This window comes from Stegastes partitus, unplaced genomic scaffold (genome assembly GCF_000690725.1).
Source record: "Stegastes partitus isolate 25-593 unplaced genomic scaffold, Stegastes_partitus-1.0.2 Scaffold68, whole genome shotgun sequence".
NCBI classification, from domain to species: domain Eukaryota; kingdom Metazoa; phylum Chordata; class Actinopteri; family Pomacentridae; genus Stegastes; species Stegastes partitus.
The window spans coordinates 892,089-903,470 of NW_007577799.1; the positions used below are offsets into that span (position 1 = coordinate 892,089).

The following is an 11,382-nucleotide window of genomic DNA, read 5'->3' on the forward strand; positions in this document are numbered from 1 at the left end:
TATATATATATTTTCTGAATCTGCCTTTCCTTATTTTTAGAAAAGCTTTTTAAATGCAGAAATTTTGTCCAGGAAACCCAATAAACACCTTGACATCACATGACTACTGTAAATTACAGGAACACCTGTAATGCACACAAACACTTATTCACCACCACCTGAAAACACATCTATCATTCTTCTAACATTCACTCAGTTTCAAGTCTTACACCTGCAGGCACATGTAATATCCCGCAGCGCAACACATTAATAATATGGCCAATGTTTGAAACCCATGAACTTAACAGTTACACTGACAGCTTTTTTTTTTTTTTATGAAACTGAAGTTTGTTCAATCTGGTGACTGAAATCTACACCACATGTGTCACAGACATTCAAACGGAAGAACCCATCATACAGTTCATGTTTAAATGAGCCACGGAGCTCAAATATAAATTGCATACTACTTGTAGAGCAGTGACAACTGTCAGATGTTACTGTCTTAGCCCAAGCCAGCTAATTTATTGCTGCGTGGCGAGTGCTTTCGACCCAATTGATCCACAGAAGCTACTGACTCAGTGTAATAGGCCTTTTCCACAGCAGCTTGTATTAGCAGGAAAAGCACAGGTGTATGTGATAGCATTAAAAACGATTGTCTTCCATTTAGGTGAGCTCAGTATTACAAAGACAAATACTGAAATCAAATCAGCAACTTCCGAAATCAATTGGTGCCATGGTATACCACCAGCCTCTGCACATTTGAGACACCAAAACAAACTAGCCCTTTCCAACAAGAGACACACAACATTGCTGTCTTTGTCTCTTAAAAGGACGGCGTTCTGTCATTTAGATATCACTGACATTTACATTAATGTTCCCCACTGCGTCATTTAAACATACCCATTAAAGTGACAGAATAAGCTACAGTTCGCACATGATGCTTGTCATACAAATGAGATTAGACAGTCAAGTAACATAATGCATAAAAGACTCAGAGGAAATAATCCTACAAACAGCTGGAATCAACAAAGTAAACTTCAGCTCCACGTAACATTTTGTTAAAACCTGGATTACATTCATCATTGGGGAGTCTTTTTAATCTGACTTGTTACTACTCTGTCTTCAGCACAATAACATTTTATTTTTATTTATGTTTGTAATAGATGCACATTTGCATTGCAAAATGAATGAGAAAAGTGTTGATTTTGGCAAATAAGTATCATTTAAGCTGTCTGTGATGTTTTGGACCATTATTGGTGGTGAAATGTTGCAAAAAAACTTCCCCAAATCACATCACACAACTCAAAGTGCATGCCTATCCAATAATATCACAGCATGCCCCTAACACCTATGGCATGATAAAGATGATACAGAAATGTTCGTTGCCATTGCGACTTTTGGTGACCAGGTGCTCATTCAGATACAAGACACACACTCAGATGCCATCAGAATAACTCACTAATCAAGGACTGCATATCTGAAAGTGGCTTATGATTAGGCTGCAAAGCAAATATGACATACAATTAAACGAAGGAGAGCTAAGGCTTCAGACAATTTGTGACCAAGTATGGCACTGATCTTTCAACGGCATCACATACATAATCAGTGCAGTCAGAACAGGCTCCATCATATCGTCACTTTTCTCTTACCAGATTTTTCCTGCTATCTGGAGTTAAATACTGTTTTCAACAGCAGCATTTTTCAGCTTAACCCAAAACTTGTGAGGAGTCCAAGATTGACAAACTGCTACTTTATTATCATATCTGTTACATCATGTTGATTTAAAATAGCATTTTAGACATTATGAATTGAAAATACGTTAAATCCCTCCATATACTTCCAGCCTGAAATAAGCCTCAGTAACACACATAATAACATTTAATGTGTAGGGTTAAGGTTAGGCTGGCAGGCATGTGTATTATATGCTTTATAAAATTCCAAACCTTAAATTGAAATAAGTATATAAACTGCATCATTAAATTTGGCTCCAAGCAAAAAAAAAAAAAAAAAAAGGTGGCTTGTATCTTACAGTATCCCAAGAGACTGTTTTGACAATGAAATACCTACTAAGCACAGTGTTCTGTGATAGAACAGCTTGAAGCATCACACTACCATTATTTCTACACTAAACACTCTAACATCATTATCTGGGAGTGATCACCTGTGTTCATTACTCTTTTAATCCTTGGCATAACAATCTGTTCCGTCTAAACTTCATGCAGACCGAAGGAGGAATGAAAGTCGGAGCACAGAGGGAGATTTTTGTGTCCAAAAATATGCCAGTCAGTCTTTCACTTGTAATGTAACATGCCTCGTGGCTGCATTAAACTGTTGTGCAAGGAGGACCTGCCACCTATCTGTCTTTTGCAACGGATTACTCCTGAGAGGCTGTCACCAAAATCTGAAGTTTACCACTGATGTTTTAGAAAGCAGATTTTTTTTTCTTCCCCTCTGCTATCAAACACAACTCTGCACTACTGGATATATGAGGTGTGCCATTTCAATCAGCCATTGTGCAACTATGTCTAGAAGCAACAACTGTACTAGGTAGCAGAAATGTTAGGTACATTGCCAAGAGTTTCGCGAGTGTATTTTGTTTTAAGCTGTGGCTCAAGTTCAGATGGAATCAGTTCTGCACATTAGTGCAAAAACACAGAAATTTCAAAACAAGCTTAGAAAAAGGAGGCAGAGAATCGAGTTTTAAACAGCATTGTTTTCCATAAGTGACTGCTATTTTGTGATAATTAAAGGTCAAAACAAAGACAAACAACATTTGTTTTTATCATGCCTTACACGAGTTGTATTCTTAATAGCTAACTCACAGCACAGTAATTACAGTCTGCTTTAACATATTGACTTCTGCTGCCATATCATAAGCAATATATATACATATTAAGAGCTGAATGAAGTACCACAGAACATCAATAAATGAGCAACAAAAATCCACTTTTGCACTAATCCAAAACATTCTTCCCCCTATTTTTTTTTTATTAAGAAAAACTAATAAATATCTCCATTGTGCGCTGGATATCGTCAGCACAAAAGGAGCTAATACACTGTGTCGCATTTCAAAGACTAATGTTTCTAAAATGGCTCAGTGCAACATGGCTTTTCATTCATGTTACGCTGCGTTTGTGATGACGCAAAAGTCACTCTCTGAAAATGATGCTTTCTCAAGGGGAGTCCTGTTGCTGCAAGCATTCAAGGATTCAAAGAACGACTCTCTCTCTCTCTCACACACACACACACACACACACACACACAGACACTGATAATGACGAATTCCACAGAGTCTACATGCAAGTATATTGCTGTGAACCATGCATGCATTATTAAAAGTGACTTATGCCAATCTGTTCATTTAATTGGAATTTTAAATACAACGAGATGGCAATCAGACTTGTATTGCCGAATAAAATGGTTACTCATATTTAATGTTCCCTGTTTTGTTTTTTTTTTAAACTCTGAAGGAGGAACGTGTAAACAGACTTGACAGAAATGTCTGACTCTGGGAGTTTTGAATATATTGTGACTCATTAGCTGTGTGCACCTTGCCAGCATCCTCAACAGCTCAAATAATAATCATCCCTAACATATGGCTAATAATGCTAATGTCATCAGAATGAGGCAAAGCTTGGAAAATGAAGAAATAATAATTATAATTTCCATACCCAATTTCCCCAGCCAATCACTCCTGATTTCCACAGGCTGCTTTGCCTTTCAAAAATTATTCCCAAAGTCTAGCACATCTGAATGTCTTGGATGATTGATGGCTCTAATTTACCTCCATGTAACGTCTAATATTAAACTCTGAATAATGCATAATGCGGTTAGCAGGCGCTGAGAGACAAAGAGGGCGCGCGTTACAGACATGAGACAAATGCACACGCTCACGAACATGGCCGCACCATCACAATTCAGCGCATTCACGGTTTTAGATATGCAGACACACCCACGGCTAAAAATAGGTGCAGGATTCTCTTGGGGAGAATTTCGTGAACGGAAAAGATGCACATCAAAACAACGGGGGGTAAAAAGCCACAATAAATAGACTAGGACACCTTTTACTTCTATATCTGATAAACCATGTGTATCAAAGTAAGTGTTAGTAGTACGAGTAAAGACAAATAATTTAATGCCATCAGGGTTTACAGCTTTTACAGAATAGGACACAAAAAAGCATTTTAATATCTGTGGATCCCCTCTAGCCTCTTGGTCCTCTAGATTATTGTACATTTATGCATCATCCTACTTTTTTTTTTAGATTTTTCTTAGACACACATTTAAACAACCATCTCCCATCTGACAACCTCCATATTAAAATCTCAACTCATGCACAATTATTGAAAATCAGTGTTTGCCTCTGTGGGTTCCGGGTTCATACTTAATCGCCAAATTAACAGGAAAAAAATGACAGAAAAAAAATGATACTACACACAAAGTTTGTTACTGCATAATACAGATAATTAAGAGGAGGATGTTAATAAAATATCTTAAGATTATACTAAAGTTTTGATATTCTGGGAAATAATAACTGAAATTTCAGTTGAGGACAAAATCTACTGAGGGCTGTTTCTGGTATTTAGTCTAGCCTCATTAGTATAAATGTCACAGAAAATATGCTAGAAACATCACTCATTGTAACACAAGACAATACAACAGAACAACAAACTATAACCTCCACAGTTCCAGCAAAAACATAATTAATATTCAGCTTTTGCCATCATGAAGGTGGGGTTTATACCAAGGCTTTTGTATAACCAGGCAAATGAGTTTAAATTCCCATGGCTTCAGCTTTCCATACCAAGAATTCAGAAACCTGCAGTAGGTTGTAAATGTCAATTAATGAATTCATGATATGTTCTAGAAAAAGGATTTGGCATGGTGCACACAACCACTGACGAGTGGATAAACTAATGTACACGCATGCAAAGTTGTGCAAATCTGCAAACTACAGTAAATAAGGATAGTCCAAGAATCCCAAATGTGCTAAAAGGAATAAAAGTTTTAGCCCTCATATGCACGTCTTCGAAATGTGCATTGGTGGCTCGTCAAAGTTGTATTCCTGCCAGAGGACTGAACGAGCTCAGATAACCCCAGACGAGATGATAGCGGGTGTGGCTCATGGCTCCAGTAGCCTCAGTGATTCAGGAGGCTGGTCACAGACAACTGTGATCTGATGCCCCAGGCCTGTTTTTGCTTGCTTTCAAAAGCCCCAGTGCAAGCAGTCAACAGAGACGGCAACATTGATTATTTCAATCGATATCCCCAACTATCACTACTTTAGCATTTCTATAATGTACTCCACTGTATTACCATAAGTACACCAATTATTTAGAAGCCCTCTATAGCAAAAATTAATATGTAATGGATTTCTCTTAAAGGAGAGAAATAGAAAAACATATTTTCATTTTTTGTTGTTGCTGTAGCCTGGAGCGCTGAACATGCACGCACACACACACACACACACACACACACACACATATATATGCACACAGCTCAGTCAGGCAGCTGGGAAGCAGTGAGATGGTTGACCTAGATTGGGTGCTGGGTTTGAAGACATGCAGGAGAAACCATCTGCATACAAAGTCAGAAATCTCAAGACCAACAGTCAGGAAAACCGAAGAAGAGAAGTAGAAATGATTCCAACTTTTTCTCTGCTACAGAATAGACAAACTTTCCTCCCTGTAGTCTGTTTTTCTTTTCTTTGTTTTGATGTGACGAAGGCCACAGGAAACAGAAAGGTAGACAAGAGACATGGACGGGCACAGAGGAGACCACGGTGGTGTCATTTGGCACTGCAGCACAGCACCATATGAACAGGAGCGTAACTTTTAAACAGCAGTCATGAGTTACTTAAATGACAGCCACAACTTACACAAGCAAAAAGCACAACTTGCCAGTTTGTTCATTTGATAATTAGGTGAATCTTGAAGGTGCTGCTAATTAGTCCGACTGCTGTGAAGCATGCCGTTCCTCATGAATGCGGCCAGATCTTGGGCCAACATCAAAATGCATCATGTCTCTGTAGCCTCATCACACTTGAACAAATAGAAGACATAATATTTGACGTACAAAAGTCAATCTGAAATGATGGCACCCTTATTAGTCTGCTGGGATTGCTGCCCTTGACTTGGAAGTCATTTGAATCCAAACACTGATAAGTGGATTATATATCAGTAAAGAGTCAAAGTCACAGACAGAAGAGAACAATAAAAAGCTAATACGACATTTAATAATTACAAATGCAATATTGTGCCAAGTGCTTTTTAAACAAGGACTCTTACGCCGGTTTTATCACCTTGACTTGCAGACTAATAGAGACTGTGGCTCATTAACAAAATGTTACTGCTGCCTTCCAAAGCCAGAGCCGTCAGCTGTAACATCTGATACTGAAGATGTGAGACACACGGGAAGATGGAGACCATATGAGAAGATAGTGGAGTACGTGGACAAGAGAGGCCAAGTACAAGAGGATAAAAACAGTCGTAAAAATAAGGTTTACACAAATAGAGGATAAGAAGGAAGTACCAGGACTAAGCATAATACGTAAACTGATGTCAATGTATGCATGTAGGAGAGAAGATGGGAAGAAATCAGTCAATTTTTCCTGAGTCTCAGTTCTCTCTTTTGTTCAGCTACCCTCTCTGATTTCCTTCACACCTGTCAGAGCAATGTGCACCTAATAATCTCCTTAAAATCAGCACACTGCCAGCGACACACACATACACACAGGACACAACCAGTCTGACGCTAACCAAACTGATTTTCTCAACCAAGTGGAAAATCTTGAGCACGAGGGTCAAAAGCAGTAACAACACTGCGTATGTGACAATGAGCAAGAGAGTGTATAGGAAATGCGGTCTTATTTGTGTGAATTGAACACACAATACGTGCGGCGCAACCTACTTTTTCAACCATTTGCACTTGTCACACTTAAGTGACTGAATGATCTGTGGGACATGGATCAGTGATGGTGTACAGTGCTTGTGGATTAGCTCAGAGTCCCGCCATCGGCAAGGATCATTTGTCTCAACATCAGTGAGTCACTCAGCCAGTCAGACATTAGTCCACCCTGCCTTTCTTTTTACATCTCACTGCTGAAAATCCCTTCCTTACCCTTTACCTTTCAAACATAAAACTACATCGCATACAGCCTGATTCACACACATATTCACGCTTTCCCCTCACCACTGTATGACACATAATGGTCTCCAGAAATTCCCCGCCCACTCATTCTTTGACTTTGGGACAGGAATATACTACATATGTTCATGTGGAGCATTCCAGCTGTTTCATATATTATATAAGCATTGTGACAGTGCAGGAACTACATTTGCAATGACATATTGCATGAGCAGGAACGGATTTCATATTGTAAGAATAGCCTATGCATTCCCTGAAGCATGCAAACGCATGCACGTAATGATGTACAATATGCCCAAACCCATTTATAGTAATTAAAATATACTGTGGAGTGTCTTGTAAGACAGAGAGGGATAAAGGCTAACAGCTAACAGCTCCCTGAGGGAAGGCCACTCATGGCTCCCACTGTTTCTTTACAATCACTGAAAGCGTCCTTTAAGTCTCTAAGGCATTGTCCTTGACTTACAATCCTGCAAGGGAACACAATCCAATATGAATTTCAAACTGTCTGCAAAGCTTTAAACATTTTTCAGTGCATAGAACCTGCTGTGAGTGCGTTTTATTTGCAAGAAAACAGAATAATGTGTGGTTTTCATGTAGCCCCCAGGGTCAGGCTGCTCACGGTTTTTACAACTTTTATCATTTTCATGTTTGTTATATTTTCAGACCAACTAGAAATGTTAGGGTTCAAGACCCTACATTTCAAATATAAATCAAAGATAATTTTGTCCATGCCTCGCCGTAGTGAGCGTATAACTTAACTACAAGGCTTGTTAAGGATGTCACCAAACCATGAAGAGCACAGCTAGCACAACCTTTGCAACATCCTAATTATACAGTGGTCAATGTGACACTAAACAGCAACAAAAATAATAATAAATAAACTTCCTTTGCATTTGTAGTTTCCCTTTGTAACACAGATGTACAAGTGATGATAACTTTTAAGTTACGCACTAGCACTTTTGTCTTCTTTTTATGCCTTAGGTCCAGCACCATCCAGCTGGCCTTGCTGGGGAAATGAAGCATCATTACCAATTTGCCCAAAAGCAAAGCCAAATGTGGTTTGTTCAGGCTTAGGCCACCCCGAGCAGTTCAAAAACCCTCATTAATGTAATTGAAAGGAGAGTTTGGCTTTACTGCTCTGGGCAACTAGTTCCAAAACGAACCTTGGTAATTTGGCTATTTGAGAAATTGATCAACATTAATAATGAGTAGGCTTTGGCCAGCTCTTTGAGACCCTGAAGAGGAAATCAGGCTGGTAATAGCCGGTGCTGGACATAAAAGCTCCAAATATAACTGCTGTCACCAGCTATTCGCTGTGAATGCACATCCAGGAGTTGTCCATGGTGCTGAAAAACAAAGCGTTTCTCTCCTTAAGTTCATGAAATAGAAAAGGCACAATTAAATGGAGTCTTTGATTATGCCAATAAACAATATATATAAACATTATGAACAGCTGAAGGTCATTCATGATGTTTTAACTAAGTGAAAGGAATCCACAGCGATGTTTGTTCCTCTATCTCTCCCTGCCTTTTAGAGTACAACCAAATTAAAAGTGCCACTTCTGAATTCCATTTATATACACTCCTGCTTGTACATTTAAATACACTGTATGAGCACATTAAACACTGAAGTGCTCCGAAATCAGGCAAAATGCCAGCACACATCTCTCTTAACCTATCTCTCACCCGTGTCTGCACAATTACCATCTGAGCCCGCGACTTCTGTAGAGCACTAACCTGTTAACGCTGGAGACGACATGCTTCCCCAGTACCTCTGACAGGCGGAGGGATAGTGTGACCGAACAGAAAGGAGTGCCTCTGAACGCGGCACAACCATATCCCATCTTCAACACTCGGAGACACAGAGAAGAAGACGGAGAGAAAAGCGAGGGGGGACAGCGAAAAAAAAAAAAAGGCAGACAGAGAGCAATGAGCGTGCGGTGGGTTCAGTTGATAACCTTGACCGAGACTGTCATCCTGCCGCTGTCTTGTATGTGTAGATATGATTGGCATTCAAAGAGGATAGGAGCCACCATTTACCTGGGTGTTATCTCTAAGACAGCAGGCCCGAGTCGGCCTGTGATCTAATGAAATAGTGCATTCCTCTGCGACAGGACCAAAAGGAGAAAATGAGATTTGGCTCCAAAGAAAAATGGGTGGTCATTTCATATCTGACGACGTTTTATTAGTTTCACATGCTGTTGTAAACATGAGAACGGTCAGATGGAAGCAGGGGCTTTAATAAACCCACCCTCTCTATTAATTATGCCTCCTTTTCAGATAGCTTCCGGCTGTTTTTTCTTTTTTTGTTGTTTTTTTTTTGTTGTTCTTGTTGCATTCGACTCCCCGATCATTACTGTAATGTCACCCCCACCCCCACTAAATAAGTAGGCCGCTACTTGAAGAGTGGGAGATCAAAACTGACAGGTCAGTATTCTAAACAAGCTGCATAGATACAGAGGAAAAGATGGAACAATATGAAAAAAAAAAAAGCAGAGAAAGAAAAGAGAGGACTACTTCACAGACACCCTGCTGCAGTCTGATAATCATGAGAGCTTCTGTGAGTTTCAAACACAATCTGTTTGCACACAAAAAGTGCACATGGTGTATTTAAATTGGTTACATAACTAGTTGTTTTACAAACCAAAATAGATGCATACAGTATGAACACACTCCCCTCACTAGTTTGAATCCAGCAACCAGCCAGGAAAATCTGGACAGGAAAGTAAACGCTACTTTTACCCACTATTGAACAGAGCACCGCAACACTTCACCACAAATTTTTCCTTGAAAAACCTATAAAATGACATTCTTTTGTTTTTTTTAATCAAATGAAGTGACTGCCAGAAAAGAAAAAAAATTATTTACACATTTCAGGTTACTCTTACAGGCAGAATTTAATTAGTCACAAAATAGTATTTTTCAAGGAAAATATCATCGGTGGCATTTTAATACCAACTGATTAATTCTAATATGCAAATAACACATAAAGCCCCGTTGAAAAAGGAAGCAGCCTCGACTGTGAGTCAGAAGATGCACATATTGCTTCTCAACTCCATCCACTGCCGCAGTTTTCCCATTTACAATGTCACCACAGCTTACCACAATATAAAGTTTTATTATATCCATCCATAGCGGAGGCTTCTGTCGGCTGCAGGCTACAGCTCACCGCAGTATGAAACCTATAAAGCCACAGTGCATTGGTTGTGCTGTGGCATGACAAGAAGAGTATACCCCTGAGAGTTGGATAACAGAGACTGGGAGTACTGACACCTACACATCCTATCTCTCAGAGCCTTGACATTTCATACATATATAATTTACATGAGATGACAGCGTGAGCGCACACACACACACACACACACACACACACACACACACACACACGCTGGTTGACATCAACACTGAATGTTGGAAAAGCTATTCTGGACTACAAAAATAATTGCTTTTAAGTAAAAAAAAATCCAACTATATTGACCATCAGACTTCATGAAATGCTTGTATTATGTTCAGAATTTTATAGACTGTCCAATTGAATTAATATATCATCAGGCCAATTCAACTATATACCTAAAAAGTTGTAAATGCATCATGAATAAGTACTGAAGAATTGTCTTGTTCCTGACGCTGCATGTTGTGGACAAACATTTAAACATTCTAAAATGATGTTTTTTTGCCCATTTAGTTTCCTGTATGGCTCATGACTGCATGCCATTACAGCTGATATGGAGAGTTGTATTCCCACTGTGGCCTGGTATAATGCCAGGTAACACTTTGCAGTAGAGGCAATTTGTTAGTGGTATTAGGAATTGAAACTTTTGATGCAAGACTACTTTTGTTGTTATATGACAGTCATTAGTATGTCAGTATATCAACAGCACTCCGGCTTTCACAGCTTTGGAAATAATCATTAGACCACTGTGACCACAGCTTTCTGCCTCTTTCTTTGCTCTCCTTAATGGAGCCATACTGTGTTTTCTTCTTAAGTTTGTAATGGACAGCTGTGTTGCTGATTCCAAACCGTTTAGCTGTGGCTCTCTCGCTGTATCCCTTTTTTCTTAAGTGTCTTATCATCTCGCACTTCTTTGCTGTTAAGCATTGTTGAGTGATTTAGTTTGAGTTATCTCTTGGCTTTACATACACCGCTAATGCACAAAATAATGGTTGCTCCATCGAATGTGCACATTTTCTTTCAATACATCATATTATTAAACAGAATTCATTGCATGTATTTGATTATCATGATTTTGTTTTC

General features: G+C 39.1%; 1 protein-coding gene across 3 annotated transcripts in view; it reads right to left on the minus strand.

The window, feature by feature from the left end:
* Positions 1-11,382, minus strand: part of ctnnd2a (catenin (cadherin-associated protein), delta 2a) — a 272,067-nt gene that overhangs the window by 240,745 nt on the left and 19,940 nt on the right. The window lies entirely within an intron of this gene.